This window comes from Cornus florida, unplaced genomic scaffold (genome assembly GCF_030987335.1).
Source record: "Cornus florida cultivar Cherokee Brave unplaced genomic scaffold, ASM3098733v1 CherokeeBrave_3.0.0_Hap2_Chr07, whole genome shotgun sequence".
NCBI classification, from domain to species: domain Eukaryota; kingdom Viridiplantae; phylum Streptophyta; class Magnoliopsida; order Cornales; family Cornaceae; genus Cornus; species Cornus florida.
In genome coordinates, this window is record NW_026775577.1 from 27,675,747 (window position 1) to 27,691,003 (window position 15,257).

Here is a 15,257-nt window from a genome sequence, read left to right on the forward strand (position 1 = left end):
TAAGCAATTCTCAATCCCACTAATTTGACTGTCAGAAGAGGAGGTTCGTCAGATCCAGTTCTGAACGGAGATTGGCCTAAGTGGAAAAGGGTTGGTCAGACCTTCCCAATTCCTGAACCGCGTTGCACCAACAAGTTGAGAAGATAGATCCATTCCACGCTAATGGACCGGAGAATCCATTCCATTGAGACCGATACCAGGTTTCGGGTTATGATTCGCTATTCCTCTGTCCACGTCCTGTTTGTCTCTATCAACAGCCAGCTTCCTTCGAACATCCTTTGCCTTCAACAACATGTCTTTGCGTGTGAATCTTGTTGTTTCTTTCTCCAAAGAGACGAGGATGGAATCGATGCTACATAAGCGATTCTTACAGGTGCTCTTGTTACATACGCGATTTCTTTCGTTTCAGATGTTTCGGAAACATCACCAAGATCTAAGACTGCCAAATCTACTAATGGGTCAGTCCACTCCTCAGCATACCATGATCAAAGAGTCACCATCTCCGTCAGCATTGCCTTTAACATCGTCAAGCAGGCATACTTAGCCAAAGGGTAAGAAACGGCTATTCTCGTGCGCTTTAACGCACGTTCATGTGCTCTCTAAGGGTTTGTTTGGCCCATGGAGTCTTTCCTCGGCTGTTTTTCGATCTGAAAAACCTCCATCTAATCGATCTCAATCTCCGATTCCCTATGAGGTAACTCTCTTCGTCCTGCCCGTCCCGTCCCTTCTGTTTCATAGAGTTATCTGGCGATAAACAAGACGGATCCCCTAGTTCAGTCACTAAGTCAATAGTGCATCCGGTGAACATCGCATTCCCCCTTCCCTAACTGGTGTAGCAAGTGAACCCCCAATTAACGGAAGAAGCTGCCTTAACCACTGCCTGTGACCAAACTGTCATAGAACCTTGCTTCTTTTATTCCTGCTTACATGCCCTACCAGGGCTTTCCGTGTCTGGCAGAGTACCAAAAGGATTTCTCTCATTCAAAGAAGCAAAGGAACCTTCAAGTGCTCTGTTTCTCCTGTTTGTTTTTTTGTTCTCATTGTTCACTTGCCCATCAGCCTTAACCTTCCTCACTAGCATACTTCACTGATCATAGGGGAAAGGAAGTTCGAATGATATCTAAGGTGAATCTCCTGCACATTCCACTCTTGTCTGTCTTTGCTCTCCACCTTCACCTCATCTAGTGATTGTGCGCTTCGCTTTCCCTTCACAACTCAACTCGTCATCCTTCTTTGACTGTTGATTATCTGAATCTTAATCCAAAAGAGCAACTTTTCCATGCATGGGAGATAGAACTTTTTCAATTAGATCGGACTCTCCTTAAGGAAAATGCCGTTCCCTCTTTCTTTCTCTTTTCCCCGTCTCGCGTCTAAAGCTTGGCTCAGTCATGTTACTGTTCATATTTGCATGTGAGATGTGTTTTATTTGTCACATTTCCTGCTGAACCTTACCAAAAGAGAGGTTTCAAAGCTTTCTCAAATGGGGTAGGATCACCCGCAAGCCTTTATAGTACGAGTCAAATTGACTTCCTCAACTGAAGGATGAAATCCCAACTACATGAATAGGGGTGCACTAGCATGAGCTGCGGGCTTTCCCTAAGATTCATTGGTAAGGGGAGGTCATGAGGATGAAAGCAAGAAAGGATTAGAGCTGTACATACAGCAGGAATAGGAAAACCAGACACGAAGTTCTAACTTGCCTATAGTTTGACGGCTTACCAGAGATTGGGGGATATTCTGCTCTGCTAAAAAGAAAGCAGAGTCATCATTTCCTCGATAGCTGGAACATATTCTACTTCTACACAAATATCCTCTCAACAGCTTCATTCGGCCGAGCTCTCTTTAATTGCTTGCTTCATCAAGCCAAGCGCCTTACCCAAGTCAAATTATTTACGGTGATCACGTGCTGAAAATGTCGTCAAAATCAAATAGTTTCGTCATTCGACCGCGCACACGGTAAGCAAGCAGCTATCAATATGGCTGGTCGGGAGAGCTCTCCTGCTCACTTGACTTTGGTTCTGCTTTGTGGTAACTGTTGTAGCTGTTCTGTCTTTCTTCGGCATTTCCTAGTCCACAATAGACCTGATCTTCTCTTGATCCATCTAAATCACACCCTTGCTGATCCAATGGCCAAGAAAAAGCACTTTCGTCTGAGTACCGTTTCACGTACAGCTTATTTTCTTGTTACGCTCAGAACACTGTACTCAGTGTTCCAAACCTCCAGTGAGTGACTATAAATGATTATGTCATCGAGGTTTTCCACTACAAAATGGTCAAGGTAAGGGTTTGAGTTCTCCAATGAAGTACGGAACAAGACCTGAATTAGGATGATATTCATAGATCGGTTACTCTTTGTGTACGTTAGGGAGTTTCCACTCCATATTGAAAGTCTTCAATTAGACTAGAGCGTTAGATTCTTTGTTATATGCCCTATACCCGCCCAATTTCTTTGGTAGATAGATCCTAACATGAATGAATTATGTACACAATGAGGATCACAATCATTTATACAGTTTGGATACCAAGTTATCTTATCAATATATTTACAAAAAAGCCTTCGATGTAGTGATGAAATTGTGATACATAATCAATCCTATTTGTTTTGTTCATGACTCAAAAATGAATCGAATCCTATCCAATATTTCTCTTTTGAATGACTCGTATATATATCCTATGAATTTTATTTCGCACCGGAAACTATTCTCGGAGAAGTTCGAATCCGTTCTATTTGGATATTGCTCGGTCTTGGTTTGACATGGTTTACGCGTTACTGGTTCCCGGAAGAGTTAATATCTCCATTAGCTAAACCCTTTCTTACCCTGCCTTCGGACTCGTATTTTATTCGTACACAATCAACGGAGACCTCCCCGACATATGTTGCAATGTCTCCAATAGCATGCTCTTACTTCGTCTTTCCCTTAATAAGTCATCAAATTTGGTGCTTTTTGATCCCCAGTTGCTATGGGGAACAAAGGACGAAATATAATCGATTCCTCTATTTAAGTGGTTCTCGCTTCTCCTTGTTCCTGTTCCTAACTCTTCCCTGGGTAGTTCCCAATGTTTGGCACTTTCCATACTTCATGGGTGCAATATCAACAAATTCGCTCATGATCAAGTTACAACCTAAGATCTATGACCATATTATGTTAACTATTCGTATTTCGTTTATTCCATCGGTATGCTCCCAGGTACCTGTAATTGTGATCCGTTTGCCAGAACCAAGGGGTCTTTCTGTGGAAACCTCCACGAACAATCATCGTTTTTTGATGGTTTTTCCACTTTTCATAGCTGCTCTTTCCATACCTCCGGATATCTGGTGCCAAATCGTCGCCCGTTTCCCTATTTCTTTGATAATAGAGTTGGCTATCTTTGTGGCATCGATTGTATAAGTTCGTAAAGAGGGCTGGACGAGTGGAATGAGGGAGAGCGGCTCGATCAACAAAAAAAAAAGAGTAGCCCCCTAGAACCTGGCAAAGTCATTATATCAATGAATTCCCGAGCAATTCTCAACCAACATATGCGATTCATTTGAGTAAAGATTATAAAAAAACAGAAAACTCCTTCCCTTAGGAGCGGGATGAGTGATACATCCGGCGACCGACGGATAAGAACGCAAGCAAAGCTAGAGCTCGGGTATTGTTATATTCCATCAAGAGAAAGGAGGCAGACTGGGAAGAAGGCCGACCACATAGGGGGAACAAACCCCGGCTCCACTTTGCGGAGCGGGCCAATCTTCCGTATCGCCCTCCTTTCCCTCTCTATAAAAAAAAGCCTGCGGGAAGCGCGAAGAGCTAGCCACTAATGTCGTGGCGAAGGTTATACTTCAGAAAGTCAGTGAAGCTAAGGTTTCATATGTGTTATATCCTTTCTATCGAGCGACAACTTCTAAGGAAGGGCTTCACGGACCTTTGAACGAAGTCAAAAAAGTGCTAGGTAAAACTCCCATGGGGAGAGAGAAAGTTGCAGAGGTGCTTCTAGATCTCCTGGAATAAGGCAGAATTTAGAACAACACTTTCCGTCTCTTGCTTTCATAGAAAAAAAGAATTTAGGAGATGAAATCCAGATTACATTACCTAAGGCCAAAATAGGATTTTTTGGAAGAGCAAGCCGGAGAAAAGAAGCATTGAGATAATACCTTTTTAGATGCACAGGATATTTAAGAGGTGGGTTGGTCAATCCATTTTTGCCATTGGAGAGGTACTTAGTAGCCAAATATGAGCACCATGGCTTTTTCTTTTCCTTTGGAAATATCCATAGCCACTTCATAAAAAGGGCTGACTTGGTTGAAGTCCACCTCCTTCCTTAAGGTGATTGAGAAAATCCAGACCATCAAAAGATTTGATGTTTTGTATGAGATGTGAGTAAGGATGAACATGACGAGGTCTTATTGCATTACTTTTCTTTTTCAAAAGGAAAATTCAAACATATCTATCTCAATCTTGTGGCAATTTTCTCTTCAAATCACATCTTGATGTGATTTGAAGGAGTAGGGAAGGCTACTCTGGGAATTCATATTATGACGGGGTTTTAAGAAATGGCAATGGTGCTGTCATGTGGAATTGAACAGATCCCCTCTAGGGATCAAAATGCAACCTTTGTGCAGAAACAGAAACTCTCCTGCATGGCCATAGTTTTGTCCAAACTATTGATTCTTTTTAAGTCATCATATCAACCAAACTTGTCCAAGGCAGCCTTACCACTAGACTCTGAAACTAGAACCAAAAAAACGAATTGTATTGACATTATCTGGCCAGAGAATCCTTAGTTTAAGGTACCTATAGCATCTCCCCCTTGAAATTTACTTTAAGTAGTCAAGTTGTACGGGAATGTGTGTGTAAGCATATGAATTCCACTTCTGAACATGCGGAACAGCTCTTGAGCTGGGAGAATACTTTCGGTTTTAACTACAACCTGCTAATAGCTAGTAAAGGAGTGTTGGAGAATCTGCTTCATCGACTAATGGATAGAGGAAGATATCGCTACATCCGCTTCATTCGCTATTCAACATTAGGTAACAAAACAAGAAACAGATCCTTCGCACGGTCAGCAACTAAAGAAAGAAAAGGAAGGGAGATAAGCATTAGAGAGATCGGGTTAACTATGTTACCCTACGCTTCTTTATTGTCTGGGGGCCTTACCTAAGGTAAGTTACTGAACCAGCAAATCTTAGATGAAAGTTCATACATAAGTGAACTGAAAGTAGTTTTGTTGGTTGTTGACCAACGGAAAGCATGGGAAATGAACTCAAAATAAGAACTAGAGACAAAACATGGAAATGGAAGTCAGTAGAAACTATAATGCACAACGCAGAACCAGATCTAAGTCCCCCGGATACAGGCTTCCGGGACGCACAGAAGGTACCCAAGTCATAAAAGGCTCAGAAGCCCTGGTCGTGTAATGCCCCAGGTTGAACTTACATCTAGCAAGGCCAAGTCGACTAAGGTCTTTCAATCCAAAATCCAAGGATCTAATCCTCGGCAGACGAATGCCCTGATTAAAATACTTAAACCTAATTATGCGTCCCCACAAAAAAGGATTCCATATGTTGAGGCGAGGTAGATCAAAAGGGATTTCAATAGGACTCAGATGCCCCTGAACCCCGACCGTAGGTAAGACGTCTATCAACACTGAACTAATACGTTCTAGTTCCACTACAGTCGGCATACAAATAGCTGTTACCTCCGCCTACTCCCTCCAGTTTCAACTTCGGAGTGGTTCTCACGACTCAAGGGCGTTCTATATGAGCACTGACAGCTTTGAGAATCACATGTTAGTCAGCGCGTTTGTTATAGTTATATTGTAATATAATATAAAGAGGACTAAAGCTCCATTGAGAGCGATATCTGGATGATTGGCTAGCCCACACATTCCACTACATTCCAGACATTTCAATTCTAGTGGAATATCCAATGCCAATAGCAGCAGACATGTAGCAGATGTCAAAGGTTTAGACTTCAATTGTGAAGGAAAATGGCATCTAATCAGTCTATTGGCTCCATCAATAAATTGGGGTTGCTTGCCTCTTGTAAGTCCAAGGCGCAGGGACCTCACTGCCGGAAGACATGAGAAGGGGAGTTCCAACAAATCGATTGATCCAGGCGGCGTGATGAGAAATTGGCCAAACTTGTAAAAAATCTCATACAGAATTTAATAGGATCGGGTGATTTGATTGTCTCCGTACTACTGTGTGTTGTACCAATTATGGAAGAAGAAGCTGCTGAATTGGCCTATTTGTAATTTCGTTTTTGAGAAATGAAAAGAGAAGAAATAGATTCTCCCGAGCCTTGCTTGGTCACATCCAAGAATACTATAGGCAGAGGCGAAGAGGAAGCAACTGACAGATAAGTCAATTTCTTATGTAATTTATCCCTTTTTCTTCTTTTGCGTAAAGGAGTAAATTCGTATCTAACTAAGCCAGAAAGTGGGGGCTTGGGCTTCTCAAAAGCACACCAACCTGTGTTCAATGTGAAACGATGGAACTAAAGAAGGGTGTAGCTCATACGTAGTGAATCTTATTGGCTGGTTCATTTCCCTTAACCTCCTCCCATCTGAACCATCATATCTGGGAAGACTCTTGATTAATGATAGATGCATCCTAACTTCCTTCTATGTAAAAAAGGGAGCCTTGTTTTATAATGTCAAAAAACAAATGCAATGACCATTTCCATTCAAGCTTCGGACTATCTGCCTCAACCGATCTACGTATCAACCGCCTTCTTCTATTGCTTGATCTCGCTCTTGTTTCTTAATTCATGAACTTCTAAATCCTATTTTAGAAGAGAGATAGCAACAAGCAAAGTCAAGTTTTCTATATTTTCTTTGTCAACTTGTCCGAAAGATTGGTCACAAGCTCTTTCTCTCTCACTTCAACCAATTCGTCCGATCTGGCGTCTAGTCTAAATGGGAGGCACTGCCTGCTGAACCAGCGATTCTATTGCGTGATTGAGAACGACTCGAAAGGGATGCTTTTCGGACTGATATAGAGAGAATTGGTTCGATCGCCCAGGGAGGAATGGTGCAGTGAAAGCAAAAGACCTCGTTCCTGAGTCTCTCAATCTTAGGTTAGGTCTTTTTTAAGGAAGATTTACACTAAACGCTTTTCTTCAAGTCCATGAAAATGATGAGTGGAAGAACTGCGACAATTGCTTTAGCGGGAGCTGCTATCAGTATTTACATCCCTTTAGGGGGGATCTTTCACATAAATAGCACCATGTAAGGCGATGAGTAGAACTAAGAGGAATGACTCCTATCCTAGGGTCACTGTAGACGATGGCGAACATATAAGTATCCTACTTTGTCACAGGTTATAGACAAATGAACAGTCATAAATGTTCACCAATTGGTTAGAATTGGTAAGTAACCTACCCGCTATCATGCTTCTTCATCAAGGATAGGTGAGAAACTGGTATCGAGAGGAATACAGGTGATACTTCGTGTTTCATAGTCTAGGCTAGGTTCTTCACCATGACCTATTGAGAATGCGTAAAAGTCTATAGCTCCTACGCTTCTGCCTGGCGAGCGATTAACCCCTCTGAACCACTTGCTTGGATAGAAGGAAGTTGCAAGAGGGAGTGAAAGTAAAAATGGGATACTCAGTTCACTCCGGCGAAAGTGGTTTCAATAAAGATATGAGCGTGCTACTCCCCGCCCGGTACACTAACCTACACGAACTATTGTTTCAAGTCTCGAAGTTGTGAAGGAACCAAGTCCTTCATATCAAACTGATTAGAGGAGGCTTGCCTCTGTTAAGCTTCTCAATGCCTTTATCCTTAGACCTAGTATTGAAGAATTGCTGCAGACTCCCAATCTCTGTAACTTGGTATAGGGAAGAAAGTGAAGGTAGTAGAGAGATTTTTCTATTGAGAAATCACTTCTTCTCCAAATTGTGATGTCGAATTCCACAGATGTTCGAAGTCATATTCTTGCCTTGGAGCGAAAGAGCTTCTACTGAAGCTGATGTTCCCCTCTTCCCTTGTTACTAGCAGTTTTGTTCGATTTCTCATTGGAAAATGCTTTCAATTGGATACTCAAAAGCTCCCCTTTTCGGGCGTAATTGGATTAACGCTTTTGACTTGATTTTGGTTATCTTTGTGACCGCTTTTTGGAAATATAACTTGTGAGCAATCGCTGTCTTATTTCTCAAAAAGGCTTTGTTGCTCCCTGCCTTTTCACTTCTGTACTTTCTCCAACCAAATAACTTCTAGAATCTAAAAATCCGTCTCTATGGCCCTTTTCGAGAGCTTTAAGCCACTAGATACCTCTCTCTCGGGGTATTTTCTATTGATGCGTGTCTCGGAGGTTTTGACTTCTTGACTATTGCCATAGAATTCTATTTTCATTCCTTCCAATCTCAAGCTGAACTAAGTAATGGATTGCTCATACACTCTCATGTTCGAAAGGATCAGTCAATAAAGAGAACCTGGAAGAAGGAGCCGTGGAGTCTACTCGTTCGAATTGTTCGCACCATCCGCTGGATCTTCTTTTTCATATCTCGCATCATCTGATTGATGAACCCTCTCTGACTCAAAACTCTGCCATCAATCCACCTATGAACTGGCATCTAGGAAACTCACCGCGCAAAGGAGCTTTCGTGTATGTACTGCTTGCCTTTTCTTTCAATTGATTAGCCGACGAACAGGCTTTCATCCGAGATCTCTTTTCTATATAAAAGAAATATAGTCAGAAGCAAACAGAAGCTGGTACCTTACTTCTGATTCAATGCACATCCGTTCGAGCCGAGAAACCATTTTAAGATAAAAAACAAATGAATGGGAATTGATGATATGACAAATAGCCTTCTCGCTTACCGCATCCAACTGATCTATCTTACAACAGATCCTTATATCCCCGATCTTTTCTTTCTTGCTTATCTGACCGAACAAAACTACGTTCGTCACTCTATGCTAGGGTCGGCGGGTCCCTACACCTACAACTTTCTAAACTTTGAATAGAGATAGGCTCTTTTGGTGGTAACTAAACTAAAGCACGAAACCAAGGGCTTTCGGGCACGTAACCCATGCGCTTTCTCATTTCCCAACTAACAACATGGTTACACAATCTTTCCATTTCCAGAATGAAAGTGCGCTATCAACCTACCTTCATAAAGGCACCCGCACACGAGTGGGAGAAATGCATTTCTCTATAGTTTGCCCAGGACATCCATCTAATTGTAAAAAGGGAGTCAGAGGGCTTAACATTCTAAGGAAGCAAGCTGAACCATGATTCCTTGAACGAACCGGAACCCAACCCTGAGTGGTAGAAGCAAGTTTCCTATTTCGCTCTGGTTTGATAGTCCACTAACACAACCCCAATTTCAATGAAAAAAGGATGCTACGGAAGCTCTTTTCTTGTATAGGTAATCAACTATAAGGTTTCTATCGTAGCGGCTAGTGCGCTTTACTAATAAGATAGAGCATAGAGCAATGGGTACCGTAAGTGATTAGTGAAAATCTTGTTGAAAAACCTTCTTCCTTAAACAAATGTTCACAAAGCAGAACATATAATTCCGTCCCGGGCATCAAAGCAAGACCTACCAAGGCCCAATCCAGCAGCAAAGGTGCTCCAATCCTTCTGCCTTAGACTTTGACTTACCGCGTTCAAAGGTAAGCTCGTAACATCCGCAGCATGTGCCTGAGCTTTTGGCTTTTCCTAATCTGCTTTGTAAAGCACCACCGTTTCGAACCAGAACAACCTATATTCATTCATCACAGTCTTCCAGCCAGGGGGACTTCTCAATGCTACGACCAAACCGCGAGCAATGCTACGGCCAAACATGATTGTAAAGGTTGATGTAGCGAGTACGAATCAGATTTGAGCAATGCAAATCTTCACTCTAACTTAGATTCATTTGATGAAGCTTACGAGTAACCAGAGGATGCCTTCTTTCCACAATCATGTTTGGCCGCTCAAAAATGGTAGGACATTCTTCGGCTAAAAAACGATGTAGTTTAGGGCCCAAAATATATATAAAACAACGGAGGGAAAAAGTGGACGGAAGGGAAAAATTGGAGGAAATGGAAGGGTTATTAAAAAGAGCATTGGGACTATTGCACCTATACCTACTTAGTACACCTATACCAGCGTTCCAATACCAAAATGCTGGTAAAAACCCAATTATATTATATGTTTGTTTTTTTAAGAGACAGGGTAAGGTTCAAGGATTTTTTTTTTTTTTGTACTTCACCCTATATTATATGTTTGATCATTGTGCAGTGCGGAGTCTACTTTTTCGAATCAGGCTATAGTACTATCCAGAGTGTTAAATTGGGTGGGTCTATTTCAAGCTCCCAAATTGAACTCTTGCTTGCAATTGAATATCCTAGCTATAATGAAAAGACAAATATGTCCTTGTACCCATTCCAATTGACATGCGATCCCCATTATTCTCTCATGTCCCCTGTGAAGAAGACTGTCTTCATAATTTGTTCCGTTAGGGAGACCAAATTGGATAAATTATCCAAATTTATATGTATCGTAGTTAGAATGCGAGAAGTCTAATAGGGGACGCTAACACAATTTTTATGCATTTTCGGCATGTCAATTTGTAATAACGAATACCATTTCTAATCATAAACGACTCAATAATCAATTTTTGCATTAGAAATTTTATAGTTTAGAAGTTAGAGAGTACAAACCCTAGTTGAGTCATTCTCGGACGCATTCCTTTCAATATAAGTTATTTTCATACTTAAATTTACTTCCTAACCTTGAGATCACCTTATTCGGGTAGGATATGAATTACACTTGGGCCTTGTGGGCCTCCCTCTTATTTTAGCTGTATGTTGGATCACTTGACAGAATGGGCTTCTCGCTACTCATTTGACCAAACGGCCCATTGTTTCTAATAGGGCCCAACTCTCTATTCTCCTCTTGCCGCCTTACGTGAGGACACATATTAACCATGCACGTTGATAATTTTTCTTCCTTAACATAACATTGTAGCACGCATACAATCACGGGTGGATCCCACTAAAAAAAAAAATTATACCTAATTTTAGTAGCTGAAAAATTATTATTATTATTAGTTAGCCAGAAAAATATTAGTCCACTCGTTGACAATTCTTGAATTTCGCATTATAATTGATTATATATATATGTTTCTATATATTAGCTCTTGATCTTTTTTTTTTAGGAGTGTGTTAGAGTCTTTTGACCTAAAGGGTTGGATAGTCAAACTATCCTTGGTGCTGAATTTGAAATCGGCCCTCAATGAATCAGGCGATTGCTGAAAGGCAAGGATGATCCTTCCTTCAGGTTTTTCAATGTCTCAATAAAGATGACTTTTAGAACTATAAGTAAAATAGATGAAGGGAGTAAAACTAATTGCACGAACATTTATCTATTCTAAGAGACTTAGAAAATAAAAGTAGAGGGAACTAATGCCAAGCGTTGACTTTTATTTCATAAGTAAAATTCTTATACAGAGTACAATGAGTGGAATTCTAACACTAGGCTACTCCTATAAATAGATGTAAAATACAATTAAAAGACTGTATTGAATTGCAGAGAATGAAAAACATCAATAAAGAAACAAAAAATTTGTGTTGGTCAAGGACCTATTGCACAAGGCCATTATGGTGCTATTTATAGATGTCTGGAGCAGTAGTTTCTTTTTTAAATTCAAATATCATTTGAATTATAAAAACTATCTTTGTCTCAATCTTATCCACCTTTTGCCTTTTGTTTTAAACTTATCCAAATAAATTGTGTTTGTGGAATAAAATTTTGACTTTAGACTCCAATTTTGTATAAGAGTTCTATTTAATAACACGGTATATATTTTCTCCTCCAATCAAACAACGCTACGTGCCTGAATTAAAAAATTTGTTTTATGGTGCAAACATCCTCCTAACAATATATCTACAGTGGAGGAAGGTCTTCCCAAAACTCCACTCTCTTGCATTCTTGTCCATGTATCATTACTCTTCCATCTCCAAGTTGGGTCTCAGTGCTTCATTGTTGCCGGACTGTGAGCTTTGTAGTGTCTCTGCTTCGCTATTCTTCGCCCTGTCAATTGCATTCCAATTACGCCAAGGCCTCTGCCGGACTCCCCTGTACTTCTTCTTCTTGCTCACAGTACTCTGTTTTTTCTCTTCTTCATTGCTTGGCGGGAAACTGTTGGTACCACCACTTTGGTAAGCCCGGAGGGCTTTTAGTAGATCAGTGGTGGGATCATCACCGTCACAGCCGTTGATCACGTGCGGGAGAGCGGAGACGGTGAGGAGAATCATATTCCTTTGAGTCGACCACAAACGATCATTAATGACAATGTTCAAGAAATTATAGAGAGGTGGCCAATTTATTGATCGATTAATAAATGCCCTTATTTTCAGCTATATAGAAAACACCAAATTATATCATTCTTTGTACTTTTTGTTATTGTTGCTTCCCAAAATATACCTCGAATAAACTTGACTACGGTCTTTACCTTGTGTTTTTATGGGATATATATAAACATAAAGGTTATCGGTACGGTACTTACACTCACCAACCAGTGAAGTCTACATCAATCGTCATATGGTCTTTTATAAAGAGGAGAAGAAGAAAATAGAGATAAAAACAGAAAAAAACTTAAATGTTTTCGGTGTGTTGATGATCCTCCTGGTATCACACAATATTTAAAGTACTGACACATAAATAAAAATACAACTATTTCTGTGAGTCATATTACTTTGTGACCTAAGCGAATATTTAAGTCACATCATGACCTACTAATTAAGAACCCGAAATTAAATGTCAAATGTGGCCGAATCAAGTCCCAAAATACGTTCAATTTAATTGAATTCTACACGTGACAATTAATATATAAAGCCTGAACTATCTTGAGTTCACACAAGAACATTTGCGTGCTCGCATGAGCACGTTTCTCCTACTTTTATTTCAGATACATTCATTATGTTCAGAGTCCGTACATGTGTGTGTGTATATATATATAATAAAACTTTAGTCGTACGTGGAGATAGGAATGGTAAGAGCGTAGTGTTGTGGTGTGTAGGGAACTGGAGATAGGAATGGTGAGAGCGTAGTGTAGTGGTGTGTGGTGTTTCCTAGAGTGCTACAGTAGCCCATTTCAGAACACATGTTGTTTGGCCCGCCTTGTTGTGTTCTCAATAGTAAAAGAACACTTGCTCCACAAACCCAAAATTTGGCCCAAAAGTTGGAACAACAATTCTATGTTGCTCCAGCCCATCTTTTTTACTGCAGTGAAGGTTAGAGGAAAAATTTTATTAGGGCAAATCATTTCAGCCTCCCAATTGCCTTCGCCTCTATTCTCGTTCTCAACTCTGGAACTTGCTCCCTCTCTCACTCTTCAACTGCAAACATAAAATCTACAAGGATCAAAAGTTCAAAACGGGCCCTAAGCAATTCTCCATCTCTCTCTCTGCAACTGCAAACTTGCATGAGTTTTGTTTTAATTTTTTTTAGAGCAAATCATTTCAGCCTCCCAGACGCCTCCATCTCGATCTATTCTCGATCTCTCTCTGCAACTGCAAACTTGCATGGGTTTTGTTTTAATTTTTTTTAGGGCAAATAATTTCAGCCTTCCAAACGCTTCCATCTCTATTATCGATCTCTCTCTCTGCAACTGCAACAGTGGGTTTTGTTTTAATTTTTTTTAGGACAAATAATTTCAGCATTCCAAACGCCTCCATCTCTATTCTCAATCTCTCTCTCTGCAACTGCAACAGTGGGTTTTGTTTTAATTTTTTCTAGGGCAAATAATTTCAGCCTTCCAAACGCCTCCATCTCTATTCTCTTCCTCTCTCTCTGCAAGTGCAAACATGGATGGGTTTTGTTTTAATTTTTTTTAGGGCAAATCATTTCAACCTCCCAAATGCCTCCATCTCTATTCTCGTTCTCAACTCTGCAAATCCAAGTTTAGGGCAAATCATTTCAGCCTCCCAATTGCCCTAGTCTCTCTCTCTCTCTGCAACTGCAAGTCTGGGTGAATGGGTTTTGTTTTAATTTTTTTTCTAATAAATCAACTAATCAAGCTCTGTAATTCTTGTTTTGCAAACTAATCAAGTGAAGTAATTAATTTATTTTAATCATTAAAAAATAATAATAATAATAATTTTTATTCCAAAATTCTCAGAGCAAATTTTGGTCGCCAAACATATTTTGTTCTCCTTTCAGAACACTACACCACACAACACTTATTCTGTTTTAGGCTAGAGCACTACATTACACCACACTACAAACTCCGAACAGGCCCTAAATTGGGAGGGCCTATGTCAAACTCTATTGCTCCCAATGACAAGACAAATATATCCTTGTACACATCCCATCTGACGTCGGATTTGTATTATTCTCTCATGTTCCCTCTATTATTTCCTCTCCCAAAAGAAGACAGGTCTCATTTTTTGAATGTCAAGAAGTCTGGGATGGTTCGCCGTATTAACCAAAGCTAATCGGTTCATAACCTTTTTTTAAGAATTCGATAATGACATACATATTTATGAACAGGTTGATTCGATCAATTTACATCGATATTTGTTCGAGTTTGTTACTTCTGAATTGCAACCGATACCGATTGCTAACTATGGTGCTAACACAATTTTTGATACATTTTTTACAGTTATATTTATACTTGCTAATACTCATTTCTAATTAAAAAAATTACCAATAATTAATTTCTCATCAGAAATTTTATAGTTTAGAACCCATGTTTGTTTTTAATTTGTTATGCGAGGACTATCAATTTCTTTGTGATTTTTGTTCGAGATCAAAAACACATTCGAATGGTTTTGTTTTTATCTTAATTTAGCCATTATAAATTTTTATTTTTATTTTTATTTTTTGTGTGTGTGATTGTTTGATATAGTGCCACAGTGGATTTTATTTAGTTTTATAGAATTTCTTTGTATATGAATAGTGGCTGTGGTAGATTATTAATATTAATTATCAACCAGAAATCAGTTTCCTTTTGTTGAATTTCGAGGACACAGGTTTTCTATCTATTACTTTTATAACTTCCATTTCGTCAAATTTGTTCCTTCCGCTTGCAACGAAAGTATTACTGTAACTTCAATAATACAAGTATGTACTAAAATAACAATTGCACACATCCACACACAATTAACACAATATTTTGCACGATTCACTCAACTCTAAAACTACATCTATAAATTGAGAGATTGCATTATTATATATCAAGAAATAGAATATACAACCATTACTCAACCTCACTCTACTATGAGGCTACCATTCTTACACATGGGAATTTCATATAGTACTCTCCCTTCTCCTTACAATAC

General features: G+C 39.7%; 1 pseudogene; it reads left to right on the forward strand.

The window, feature by feature from the left end:
• Window positions 1-1,330: 1,330 nt before the first annotated feature.
• LOC132316505 (uncharacterized tatC-like protein ymf16) lies at window positions 1,331-3,480 on the forward strand (annotated as a pseudogene).
• The last annotated feature ends 11,777 nt before the right edge of the window (window positions 3,481-15,257 follow it).